The following is a 14712-nucleotide window of genomic DNA, read 5'->3' as shown; positions in this document are numbered from 1 at the left end:
TTCTACTTGTTACATCCTCAAAAAAAATCACGAAGATTAGTCAAGCATGTTTTCCCCTTCATAAATCCATGCTGACTTTGAACGATCATGTCACTGCTTTCCAAATGCGTTGCTATAACATCTTTAATAATCGACTCAGCATCTTCCCCGCTACTGATGTAAGGCTAACTGGTCGATAATTCTGAGTTTTCTCTCTCCCACCTTTCTTAAAAAATTGAGTTACATTGGCTAGCCACCAGTCCACAGTAACTGATCCAGAGTCAAGTCAAGTCAAGTCAAGTCAAGTCAAGTCAAGAGAGAACATTGGAAAATGATCACCAATGCATCCACGATTTCTAGGGCCACCTCCTTGAATGGTCTGGGAAGCAGACTATCGGGCCCTGGGGATTTATCTGCCTTCCGTCCCAACAGTTTACCTAACACCATTTTGTGACTAATGTGGATTCCCTTCAGTTCCTCCATCCCCACTAGATCCTCGGTTCCCTAGTATTTCTGGGAGATTGTTTGTGTCTTCCTTAGTGAAGACAGAACCAAAGTACTCGTTTAACTGTTCTGCGATTTCCTTGTTTCCCATTATAAATTCATCTGTCCCAGATTGTAGGGGACCTACATTTGTCAGACGCACACCATTGATATCGGTCTCCAATCTGAAAAACACCTTTCCGTCATCACAGAAAGACACAAAATGCTGGAGCATCTCAGTGGGTCAGCCAGCATCTCTGGAGAACATACAGTAGATAGGCGATGTTTCAGGACACTTGTTCAGACTGATCAGTTAGGGATCAAAGTTAGGGAGGTTGCAATTGGGGAAGAAGGGTGAGAGATTGGCGGGTGGTGGTGGACACAAAATAGGGTCAATGTCCAAGGACGCGGAGCGTGAAAGACATCAAAGTAAGCAAGGGTCCCGGGTGTCGTAGGACATATATGTAATAGCCTGAATGTTATCAAGTGGGCAGCATGGTGGCACAGTGGTAGAGTTACTGTCTTACAGCACCAGAGACCTGGGTTCGATCCTGACTACGGTTCTGTCTGTACGGAGTTTGTACATTCTCCCCGTGACCTGCGTGGGTTTACCCCAGGAGCTCCAGTTTTCTCCCACACTGCAAAGACGTACAGGTTTGGAGGCTAATTGGCTTTGTATAATTGTAAATTGCCCCTAGTGTGTGTAAGATAGTGTTAATGTATGGGGATCGCTGTGTTTCCGCATTGCATCTCTAAACTAAACTAAATTAAACTAAGTTTACTAAGTGAAGCAGGAGGTGAGAAATGTGCTTAAAGGAAGGACCTTCCTGCAAATCAACAGATGCCAGGTATTCGAGGGTGATAGAAGAGGCTACGCAAGGAACTACAGATACTGTTTTACAATAAAAGAGTCAAACGACTGAAGCAAAGTGTTGAAGAAACTCAACGGGTCAGGAAGCTTCTCTGGAGTACATGGATAGGATCCATGAAAGGGGCCTGACTTGAAACGTCATCTATCCATGTTCTCCAGAGATGCTGCCTGACCTAGATACATAGAAAATAGATGCAGGAGGAGGCCATTCGGCCCTTCGAGCCAGCACCACCATTCATTGTGATCATGGCTGATCGTCCCTTATCAATAACCCGTGACTGCCTTCTCCCCATATCCCTGGACTCCACTAGCCTCTAGAGCTCTATCTAACTCTCTTAAATCCATCCAGTGACTTGGCCTCCACTGCCCTCTGTGGCAGGGAATTCCATACATTCACAACTCTCTGGGTGGAAAAGTTTTTTCTCACCTCGGTCTTAAATGACCTCCTCTCTATTCTAAGAACACCTGTGGCGTTACTCCAGCACGCTGTCTTTTTTATGGTGGAAGATGTTAGTTTGGTCCCTCTTAATTAAGACCAAAACAAGCCTCTCCAGTTCGTATCTGCTTTAGTGTCAGCTTTCAATATTCAGAGGCCTTGAATGCCTAAAAGAGGTTAAATATGAGCTGCATGTTCTTTGATACCATTCTGCAGGCCTGGCAGCCTCCATGCCCGTCAGACACTTCCATATTCTGGATCAGACTTCCGGAAGAATATAACGTATAAAGAAAGGACTAATAAAATGTAGCACACAGTAGGAATTTCTAGCCCAATGTCTTTTACGACCTCAGGATATAGCAAATTGGTTTACATCCAGCAAAGAACTGTTTCTAAATGTATTCGGTCTTGGCATATAATTTAAGTGCCAAGCATTTGGCATGTAGCAAGCACTCAGAAATGAATGGATCATGTTTTTTTTATGGTGATGGGGATGTAGGATTAAACATTAAACCTGGCACAGTGAGAATTATTCTTCAAATACAGAAGGATTTTACACTCATTGAAAATTCTAGATGCATCCTCAGTTTAAAATCATATTCTAAATATTGATCCTTTGATATTGTCAGTACTGTAATATGAATGCTGGTCTTAATTTTGTGCCCCAATGGCTACAACATCACTTTGCTTTGCTAACTGACTAAAGAAATTAATTTTGTCCAACACATCAAAGTGAAAGCATATCAAAGAATGGAGAACCAGAGGACATAGATTTAAGGTGAGGGGGGGAAGAATTAAAAGTAACTTTTTCACACAGAGGGTGATGGGTGTATGGAACAAGGTGCTGGAGGAGGCAGGTACTATCGCAACGTTTAAGAAACATTTGGGCAGGTACATGGATAGGCTAGGTTTAGAGGGATATGGGTCACACGCAGGCAGAGTGGACTAGTGGGACAAGTTGGTCGAAGTGGGTAAGTCATAAGCTATGTTCAGTTTTGTTTATTGTCACGTGTACCAAAGTGCAGTGAAAAGCTTTTTGTCATGTGCTATCCGGTCAGCAGAAAGATAGTACATGATGATTACAATCAAGCAATTTACAGTGTGTAGATACATGATAAGGGAATAACATTTAGTGCAAGGCAAAGTCCAATCAAGGATAGTCCGATGGTCACCACCGAGGGAGATAGTAGTTCAGCTGAAGCTATGTTACTCTATACGACTCTAAAATTTTAAAATGTTATTCATTGAATAATAATTATATCCAGCTGCCAAACCTTTACACTCTATTAACACATTGTACCATGAACAGACAAACCAAGGGTCTCGACCTGAAACGTCACCCATTCATTCCTTCTCTCCAGAGATGCTGCCTGGCCCGCTGAGTTACGCCAGCATTTTGTGTCAAACTTCATGTAATGTTTCACCCTCATGAAAGACATGTTCTCAACATTTACATCAACAAAGTGCTGATTCAGCACAGGAGAGAGGTGAGTAACACTCCTCAGCACTCCAGAATAAGCGATCTATGTCTGCCGTGCATTGGCAGGTCACAAAGCCAAATGGAGCTGCACCAGCTGACATCAGAAGACCTTTTCAGCAAAACTCTGCAAATTGTTGCCGTGAATATATCCGTAGAAATAAGAAACAATAAATAAGCTTGACATCATTTCTAATTACCCATGTCCTTTCATTTATAATTACCCAGCGATCCACTGTTTTCTTGAAATAGAACATAGAACATGGAGAAGTACAGACACAAAATGCTGGAGTAACTCAGCGGGACAGGCAGCACCTCTGGAGAGAAGGAATGGGTGACGTTTCGGGTCGAGACCCTTCTTCATTCCTTCTCTCCAGAGATGCTGCCTGTCCCACTGAGTTACTCCAGCATTTTGTGTCTATCTTCGATTTAAACCAGCATCTGCAGTTCTTTCCCACACATTGAAAAGTACAGCATAGGAACAGCCCTTTGGTCCACAATGTCGGTGCCGAATATAATGCCATGCTAAACTAAGGTGCCTGTACATGATCCATACCCCCTCCATTCCCTGCCTATCAATGTGCTCATCTAATAGCCTCTTAAACTACATTATCGTATCTGCCTCCACCACCACCCCTGGCAGTACTTTCAGGCGCTCACCATCCTCTGTGTAAAGAAATTGCCACTCACATCTCCTTTAAACTATGTCCCTGTCAACTTAAAGCTATGCCCTCTAAACAATTCCACCCTGGGAAGAAGGTTCTGACTGTCCATGGAATCTATGCTTCTCATAATTTTATATACTCCTATCAGGTCTCCCATCAACCTCCGGCATTCCAGAATAAGCGATCTATGTTTGTCCAACCTCTCTTTGTAGCTAAAACCCCTTAATCTAGGCAGCATTCTGGTAAACTTCCCCCCATTCCTTATTGCTAGAGTAATAGGGTCTTACAGCATGGAAACAGGCCATTCAACCCAACTTGCCCATACCGGCAAACGTCCCATCTATACTAGTCCCACCTGCCTACGTTTGACCCATAACCTTTAAACCTGTCCTATCCAAGTAATTGCCTACATGTTTCTTAAATGTTGTGATAGTACCAGCCAAGAGCGGAACTTGCTATCAAAACATGGAGGGGACCAGGGGGACACAATTTTTTGGTGGCCAAGCGCGCATGCGTACACTCACACACGCACACCGCGAGGCTTCGGGGGCTCAATCCAGCGCTAAATGCAGCTCAACTCTGCCTGTCTCACCGGGTTAACTACAGCCCTGTCTGGACTGACAATATACCAGCACTGCTTCTCCGCGCTGGCCATATTTCCCGCAAGTCCAGGAGGGCTGTAGGCTCACCAGGTGGGACAGGCAAAGTTGAGCTGGGTTTAGCGCTGCTTCTCTGCGCTGGCTGTGGGCCTGGAGGCGCCGCGCCCGTCTGACTCCCGAGCAAAGATCCTATAGCGGAGGATCTTGGCTGCCGACCTCTCTGGCCACCCATGTGGGGGGGGAGGGGGGGGGGCACTCGGGAGGGGACAGGACAGCGCCGGAGACCCGGCCGGGATCGATCCTGGCTGCGGATGAAGCGCAGGTCTGTGCCACTTCTCCCTCCTCCAATCACCGCACTCTATCCTCAGTCCCACCCCCCCCCTCCCCCCACTCCTCCCTCCTCCAATCATCGCGCTGAAGTATCATGGTCCTGCCCTCATTGCCTGCTGACCTACATCTCTCTCGTCCAATCGGTGCCCTCGATCATCAGTCCCACCCCCACTGTCTCGCGGAAAGCGGAGATTTTACCAGGTTTTAAAATCCGGATTACAAAAACACCCCCACCTCTCAAAACATGGGGGGGGGGGGGGGGGGGACGTGTCCCCTCTGGCCCCCCTGGGTTTTCCGCCCATGGTACCAGCCTCAAATACCTCCTCCAGTAGCTCATTCCATACACCCACCACTTATAAGCCCTGCACAATAGAATATTTGTGTGTGTGTGCTTGCATATATGTGTAAGAGTGAAGGTATTTACAATGGAAAAGGTATTTTAATAAATAATGTATTTGTAGCGTCCTTTATGATGTTACTGTTTTTTATTTACAAAAGTAAAAGAGAGATGGAAATATATTGCAGCAAACATTAAGCAAGTTGCTTTTGAAATTATCAGGAAAGGAGGAAGTTAAAAGCACTGTATTTAAATGAGAACGGTAACTTTATTAAAACAATATGTCATTGATTCTAACAAAAAATCCCTACTTTATATTCATAGATAGCCCTTGAGGCACCATCAAATGCCAGGGAAAGAAAAAAAGATTATGTGTGAACAAGCAAGGTAAATAGTTCATATTCGTGTTTGTTTTTAGGAATGTTTGCACCGTAGTTCTGGCTGAATAAGACTCTTCCACTACCATAGTAGATATTATCACATTGAGATTGTAAATATATTGATTTTCTATCAGCTCATTTGGCTGGGTCTTTAAAATACGGTGCTGTGTGTTTTGAGATGGATAAATAACATTTATGGAAAGAGAAATAGAGGGTTTTTGCATATGCTAAAAGAAACTTTATTCGGAATAATACAAACCAAAAACTGCAAAAACGCTTCAAACATTCTCAGTGTCGATACTTTGATTTTATATTGCACAATACTGAATATACTCAGTAGTGTTTCCACCTACCTTTAAACAAAACACTCTTACCACTTGTGTGGCCTCTTGGGGTGATCTCCCTTCCCTTGTTTGAGGGGGGTCTCGACCATACTCTGCCCCTCAATGTCCAAGAGCAGAAGGTCCCTGGACTGTAATCCTCCCCCTCAGAGTCTTGGCGTTGGCTGCACTGAGCTTCAGTGCGTTCCTCAGCACGTACTCCTGCAGTCTGGAATGGGCCTGTTGGCAACATTCCCTAACAGACATCTCACTGCGCCTGGGAGGCCAACAAGTTTCGGGAAGACCACAGAGGGTGTCCTTCACCGAGTTGATGACCTTCCACCAGCATTCAGTGTCCGTCTCAGAATCTGTCCCTGGGAACACCATGTAAATCAGAGTCCTCTGCAACAGAGATGTTCGTAATGAACTGTGACAAGGGCCTCATTTTTCAGGCCCTTTTCGCAAATCCACACTCTGTGAGAAAAGTAAACGTAACATCTCAGGTCAAACACCCTTCATTAAACTTGGAACAATGTGACTCCAACCTGAGAAAGACACAAAATGCTGGAGTAACTCAGCGAGCCTAGCAGCATTTCTGCAGGACGTGGATAGGTGATGTTTCGGGGTCGGTGCCTTTCTTCAGACCGATTGGAAGGGTGCGGGCAGGAAAGAAAGCTGGAGGAAAGGATGGGCAGGGCAGAGATTGGCCGGTATTTGGTGAACACAGGCGAGGGAGCGTTTCGCCAGGCAGATTGTTGGGCAAAAGCCAGAGATGAACGAACAGGTCTGAGCCAAAAGGGATAAAGAGTTGCAAAATATGAAGTTCAGGTTTGGAAAAGTTGTGAATCGTCAAGCTGGAGGAAGGGATGATGGTGCAGGGCGAGGAGGAGAGGAAAGGGAGTAACTGGCACAAGGTCAGCCAGGTTTCAGGGGAGGGGCGTGGCTGTTTTTCTGAGTGTTTTTCTTTCCCCAAATACTGCCTGACCTGCAGAGTGTTTCATCCTTTTTTGTATTTATTTCAGATTTCCAGCATTTGCAGTTTTATTTTGATTTACATGTTGTTTGGACAAGGAGAAATCCTGTTTAAATTTTATAGCTAATGAAATAAAGTTCCCAAGTGAAGTTTATATATTTTGGCATGCCTTCACCTCCAACTTGTACATACCAGTTCTACAGGTCTGGACAGATTAACATTATTCTTACAGACCCAAACTCTATCCTTAGAACTGGTGGTGAACCTATTCTTGTCACCAGACATTTGTTTTCCTCTGTATAGCTCTTTCAGTCTGATGTATTTCTGTATTTTAATGAACATTTTTAAATTAATCAACAATTAAAATACAGAAGCCTGAGGTAAGGTATCTAATTAATGTTGAGGAATTGATGAATAGGTATCCACATAAGCAGGTTTTATACATAATGTTTAATATCCAAGAAAACCGTGACACTGAAGAACATGGACATGCAATGCTTTGGTTCAAGACCCTTCCTCAAACTTGAGCAAAACATAACCTATCCATGTTCTCCAGAGATGCTGCCTGACCCGCTGAGTTACTCAGGCACTTTGTGTCCTTTCAGTGGGTCAGGCAGTATCTCTGGAGAAAAGGAACAGGTGACACTTCGGGTCAGAATCCTTCCTCAGACCCAAAATGTTACCGGTTCCTTTTCTCCAGAGATGCTGCCTGACCCAATGAGTTGCTCCAGAACTTTGTGCCCTTTTGTGTGTTAACTAGCATCTGCAGTTCTTTATTTCCACAGACCCATCAGTGGACTGAAGAAGGGTGTGGACCCAAAACTACTTCTCTCCAGTGATGCTGCCTGTCCTGCTGAGTTACTCCAACATTTTGTGTCTATCTTCAATTTAAATCAGCATCTACAGTTTCTTCCGACACACCTTTTATATGTTAACCACCAGCTTCATTTTTTTGTTCCTGCAGATCCGTGACACTGATTGTTTGGATTTTGCCCACTCACATGGCAGCTGGTTCATGGAATGTGCAGCTTTTTTTCTTCATGTTAAAATGCGGATTAAATGAAATAATGGTGCATCATTCACTGTCAAAGCAAAGTTTAACACGTGACCCACAGAACCACTGATGAGTATCAGACCTTTACTGAATTGTCAGTAATTCCAAATGTAAACCACCTCAAAGCCAGGGCCTGAATGGCAAAAGGTTTCTCAAACGTTTTGGCAGATTCCAAGATCTCACAAAAGGTTTGCATCTGTCATGGAGTCCAAAATTTCATGCAATATTATTCATGCTGGAAAGTAAGGGTGCACCTATAAGTAAATTAAAGCTGTGTATTTACTATTTATTCATTCTAGAGGAAATTACCTTTGGCTTTAACTCAACCTAGCGTAAAAATCAAAAATGTTGTTAGCAGGGTGCCTTTCCAATACCCAGGATGGAAATTGTGTCTTCTCAATGCATTTCAAATTAGCAAATTTGCAGATGGCACAAAGCTGGTTGGCAGTGTGAACTGTGAGGAGGATGCTATGAGAATGCAGGGTGACATGGACAGGTTGGGGGAGTGGGCAGATGCATGGGTGATGAAGTTTAATGCGGATAAAAGTGAGGTTATCCATGTTGGTAGCAAAAACAGAAAGGTAGATTACTATCTAAATGGCGTCAGGTTGGGGAAAGGGGAAGTACAACGGGATCTGGGGGTCCTTGTACATCAGTCTATGAAAGTAAGCATGCAGGTACAGCAGGCAGTGAAGACAGCGAATGGCATGTGACCTTTATAACATCGAGGAATCGAATATAGCATTCAACGTAAGTGTCTTCTGTCGAGGTGGTACAGAGGCCTAGTGAAGTGCCCTTGAGATGTGTGCCGTTTTGGTCTCCTGTTCTTGCGGTAGCAAACTGATTCTTGATATTGTGGGGGGTAGGCAGGTAGGTTTTGAGGTAATTCCCGGCCTCTCGAAGCTGTCATATGCTGAGAGAATGGAGCAGCTGGGGTAAGTGCAACTGTGAGTTTAGAATGATGAGAGGGGAGGCTTGCCGCATATAAGATTGTTTTTGGCACTGGACACGATGGAGGAGGCAGAAAACATGGGCCACAGTTAAGAATAACTGAATGGGCATTTAGAATTGAAGATGTCAGGGAACACGTCTGTCAGCTGAGCAGCACAGGCCCTGTGGAATTCTCTGCCTCAGAGGGATGCCGTCAGGCCAGCAGCTCTTACGTGCTTTCACGAGAGAGCTAGATCAGGGCTCTTAAAAATAGTGTCGTAGGGGGGATGGGGAGAAGGTTGGTGATCGGCAGGTACTGATTGGCCTTGATGGCCCATGATCCAGATTGTCCCTGCTGGCTCGAAGGGCATAGAAGTGCCTCCTCCTAGACTTCAGCATTGTCTATTGTCGGCACGCACACCCCCATCCAAAAATTAACGGGTTGGATTCAGAACGTGTTTTTCTGCTTCAAATGAATGGGATCAACATATCCGATGAAGGAGCAAGTGTACAATTCTACCTCTAAAGAGTGAAATACTTGTTTTACCGCAAAGAGGTCAAACAATTAAAATATCAATGTTCAGAAAATCAGAGCTGAGATCGATTGGAATGCATATGAATGCACAAAGTATTCAAAGCAAAGGAGAAAAGCTTGAAACATTAGTAACCGAGCAAATGATTTTGTACAATCACGTTTTGGACAGGATGGTAATTTAATATTCTTGGATGTTACGTTTTTTAGAAAAAATGAGAAGGGAAAGGAGATGGCTTTTGCGGTAAAGGATTTCATCACAGAACTAATGCAGGGATCTTCTGGAGTTTGCATTGAGACAGAAACCATATGGACCGAGTTAAGAAAGGCAAAGTTAACAATTTCTCATTTTGCATCACGGCTCACCAGGTGATGTAGGTATTTCAGTGAGATGTACAAGAACAGGGACGGACATTGTACAACACGACCTGTTTAAAATATGTTGGAATAAACCATTTGACCAAAGTGGTGAATGACTATAGAATTCATCCAGGACTTCTAGGAAGACCATTTTTTTCCCTTCAGTATTGATATTATTCAAAGTGTGATTTTGTTCAGGCAATAAAAGGGGCAAGTAACTTACACCAAAACAGAAGAATAATTAGGCAAAGGTAACCATTGCCTTGAAGAACAAAACATTTGGGGCCAAGTTGGTTAAGGTATACATAATGTATTACAAATCGAGTGGATAATAAAGGTGGCGAATAAGTCAATAAATAATGAATAAATATGAAAAACAGAAAAGTTGAAAGAATCCAATGATATTCCAATGATAACCAGTGATGCCTTACCAGGAGTCACCATGTTGGAGCTCTGGAGTGCTGGGACTGTCGACTTTGAGCACCGTGGAGCTGTGGTCTGCGGAGTTTCCAGCCACGGGCGGCGGGAGCTTCCAGCCACTGGTGGCCCTGACTTTGACATCGCAGATCCTGGGATCTCTCGCCTAGCTCGGCCTGTGGACTTCGGAAGCAGCGGTCTCCGGTAGGAAACGGACGATTCGGAGGCTCCGGGCCGCTAAGAGTGTTCTTCTGTTCGAGAGCCTAAAACATCAGGCTGCCGTGCGGGTACTGCGGAGACCTCAATAAGCCCCGACCACGGGTGAACAGAGGAAGAGGACTGAACTTTGTTGCCCTCCCTCACAGTGGGAAACGTTGATTCTGCTCTTTATGTTTTATGTTAAATTCTATCGTGCTGTGTTTATCTTATTTGTGTGCTGCATGGTAACTCTAATTTCACTGCACCAATTGGTGTATGTGACGATAAATGTCCTTTGTCCTTTGGTATTTGAGAATCCAGCAATGAAAGCCATTACCCGAATGGCTATATTTCGGGAGTCAGCTGTACTGAGCATTTTATTGTTTAAGGGTCCCGACCCAAAAGTTTGCCATTCCATGTCCTCCAGAGATGGTTGTAACCCGCATTGTTACTCCACCTTTTGTGTCTTTTTATGTAACCTGTTGAGTTACTCCAGCACATGGTATCTTCTTTAGAACCCGTTGTGTTACTCCAGCACATTTTGTCTTTTTTTGTAACTCTCTGATTTACTCGTGCTCTTTGTGTTGTGCTGTTTACTTGCAAAGTCAAGGCACGTGTTTATTACAATTATAAGTGGAATAAAATGGATTGCAAATAGATGGGCGGTCAGATCAACTAATTTGGTGCAAATTGGAGCGTTTAAAATATGATAGATTCCAAGGGCCAGAACTGGTTTATTTTAGTTCCCAGCAGACAAAGAAGATTTGGGTATACCATTGTTAATTGCTGATACAGTGCTTTAATATAGAAAATGTTCCACAATATTTCATATTGTGACCATGCGGGATCCTTTATTACAGCAGATGTGGATGAATTTGACAAAGGAATCACAAAAGATGGGACTGCAGCCACAATCTTCCAACAGAGCAAAGATAGCCTGAAATGGGCAGAAAATTTGGTAATGATCTTTAGAAAGTTACTGAGATTAAAAAAAATAATAGGCTCAATGAGTATTCAGAGCCGATGGTGACAATGTTTAACCAAGGTCTTCAGAACTTGGAAGCCAACGACAATAAATATAAACATGATGTTGGGCAAACTGGACAAACTGAATTTTGTCAAAGTTGAAGTATTGGAGATTAGCCAAGAGGAAAAAATGTTGAGTCCAGAACAGACACTCCATTGACAGCACAAAAACAGGTGGTCTTGAAGTAGTGAAGGGGATTGTAAAAGCAGAGGAAGTTTAAAAAAAAAATTAAAATCATATGTTCTTAAAAAATATATATACAAGAAAAACAAAACAGTATAGGGCTTTCTTTTCATTTATAGTCCATACAAATGTAGGAGACATAAAGAACTTTAGAATCCTGTTCAAAACACAACGTTCTGGTGTAACTCAGCATGTTAAGCAGCATCTGTGGAGGAAATGTAATGAAGGATTATGCAGCAAATGTCGTCTGTCCATTTCCTCCACAGATGCTGCCCTGACCCATTGACGACTGCCAGCCAGCACATTGTGTTTTGCTACACGTACATAGTGTGGCCAGGTAGATGCGGTTAGAGGAGGTGCACGTGAACCTCTGTCTCACCTGGAAGGACTGCTTGGATCCCTGGATGGATGTTGGGGAGGCGGTATAGGGACACGTGTTACATCATCTACGCTCACTATGGGAAAGTACCTGGGAGGGGACGGTTTGGATGGGAAGAGATGAATGAACCGAGGAGTTGAGGAGGGAATGGTCTCTACAGATGGTGGAAAGAGGTGGGGAAGGAAAAATGTGACTAGTGGTAGGATCATGTTGAAGAGGGTGGAAATGTAGGGGGATGATGCATTGGATGAGGGGGCTTGTGAAAGAGTCAAGGCAAGAGTCACATGTCCTGGACGGGACAATGAAATTCTTACTTGCTGCAGCATAACAGAATATGTGAATATGTAAACATTGTATATAACGGGAAAATATAGAAAAAGTTCAATAAATGACAAATATGGTGCAAGTAACAAATAATAATAGTGTTTTATGCAATTCAGAGCTCATAGCTTATTTGTTGTGTTTAATAGCCTGATGGCTGTGGGGAAGCAGCTGTTCCTGTACCTGGACATTACAGTCTTCAGGCTCCTGTACCTTCTACCTGATGGCAGTGGTGAGATAAGTGTGTGGCCAGGTTGGTGTGGGCCCTTGATGATTTTGGCTGCCTTTTTGAGGCAGCGACTTACCGATAGGTCCCTTGGATGGTGGGGAGGTCAAAGCCGGTGATGGACTGGGCAGTGGTCACAACTTTTTGTCGTCTTTTTCGCTCCTGGACGTACAAGTCGCCAAACCAGCATATATCAGTCAGAATGCTCTCTACCGTGCACCTGTAGAAGTTTAGGAGAATCCTCTTCGACATGCCGAATCTCCGCAATCTTCTCCGGAAGTAAAGTCGCCTTCTTTACAATTGCATCGGTGTACAGGGTCCAGGAAAGATCTTCTGATATATGCACGCCCAAGAATTTGAAGTTATTGACCCTCTCCACCATTGATATAAACAGGATTGTGTGTCCTCATCCTCCCTCTATTATAGTCCTCAATCAGTTCTTTGGTCTTACTGATGTTGAGAGCCAGGTTGTTGTGCTGGCACCATTTGGTCAGTCGGACGATCTCACTTCTATACTCTGACTCATCCCCATTTGTGATTCGTCCAACCACAGTGGTGTCATCGGCGAACTTGATGATGGAGTTCGCACTATGACCGGCTACGCAGTCAAAGGTAAGAACCTCATTTCATCTGGGGTGAGGGGGAGTGAGAGCCAAACCAGGGGACACAGAGGATGCATGGGTGATGGATCCAACTATGATAGCAGGGGGTGGGAAATCCACATTTACTAAAGAAAGAGTACTTCTCGGATGTCTTAGAATGGAAAGCCTCATCTTGGGAGCAGATGCGGCAGACCCAAAGGAATGGGAGGAGGTGTAGTCCAGGAGTTGGTAGCTTTGTTGTAGATGTCAGTCGACAGCCTGGCCCCTGTGAAGGAGACACAGCTGGAATAACTCAGCGGGTCAGCCAATATCTCTGCAGAACATGGTTATTTTTTCCGGCCTTTTGTTTTGTTTATTATATTGTTTACAGAGTACTATGTTTACATAAAGATGGAGACAAAAAGCTGGAATAACTGAGAGGGAGAGGCCAATATCTCTGGCAGAACATGGGTGATTTTTTCCGGAGCTATACTAAAACCTCTCTTAAAAAAAATCCAGTTGAATTGGCCTCCACGGCCAAGAATTCCACAGAGCCTCAAGTTAAGGGCCTGTGAAAACTTTAACGTCCTCATCTCACACTCCTAAATGGGCTACCCCTTTTTTACACCAGGACCCCCTAGTTCTGGGCCCCCCCAACATAGACCTACCTACTGCATCTAGCCTGTCCAATCTATTGCATCAATTTTATATGTTTCTATAAGATTCCCTCTCATCCTCCCTTGTTCTGTTGTCATTTCATGTTCGAGTTTGAGTCATAGGGCTTCACTTTTGACATGGATAAAGGACAGGTTTAGAGGGCTTGACTGGATAGACTCGCAAGTTAGAAAGGGTATGTGTCAATGGACAGCCCCTTAACTGGTGTTGATGGGCACCTTGCCCAGCCCTCTGGCCCCGCCCCAAAGGGCTTGGGTCCCTGCGATAACCCCGCCCCTCCTCCTGCTCTGAAGAAGGGTCTCGAACCGAAACGTCTGCCGAATTACTATCAGCTTTTTGTGTGTCCACCTTCTCTGCTGCTATTACGCGACTTTTCAGCGACAGTCTTCGATCATCAAGCTCAAGAGCATTTGCCTGAAAAACATCGAGCCGGATCGCCCGTCAGCGATGAAACAGTGAGCTAGATCGAACACTCGAGAACACACACACACACACACGAAAGCGGGGGAACGGTGTCTGAAATTTATACCCGCGATGAACAGGAAGGTAAAAGAGGGCTGGCACAGTTCGGCAAGTCCTTTATCAGCGCGGAAGGGGGAGAGAGAGAAGGGGTGGGGGGGGAGTAGGGTAGGGGGGGGAGCCTCACTGGTCCCCCCCCTTTTTACTTCTCAACACTCTTTACCTCAACCCACCGGCCCCTGCTCTCACCCTCCTCTCCCTTCTCCTCCTCTCCCTTCCCCTCCTCTCCCTTCTCCTCCTCTCCCTTCCCCTCCTCTCCCTTCTCCTCCTCTCCCTTCTCCTCCTCTCAGCCTTCCCCTCCTGAAAAATACGCCACGGCCAAGCTCCCTCCGAGTACGCCCTACTCTCGAGTATGAAGGGAGTTCCTCTCCCTGTCCTCCTCCTAACGACCTAATTCACTCCTTTCCCTCGTGGACCCGTTCATCAGGCTAGCTCCCCTATACCTACTTCCTGCCCCGAG

This window comes from Leucoraja erinacea, chromosome 12 (genome assembly GCF_028641065.1).
Source record: "Leucoraja erinacea ecotype New England chromosome 12, Leri_hhj_1, whole genome shotgun sequence".
Lineage (NCBI taxonomy): Eukaryota > Metazoa > Chordata > Chondrichthyes > Rajiformes > Rajidae > Leucoraja > Leucoraja erinaceus.
Note: the sequence above shows the minus strand (reverse complement) of the source record.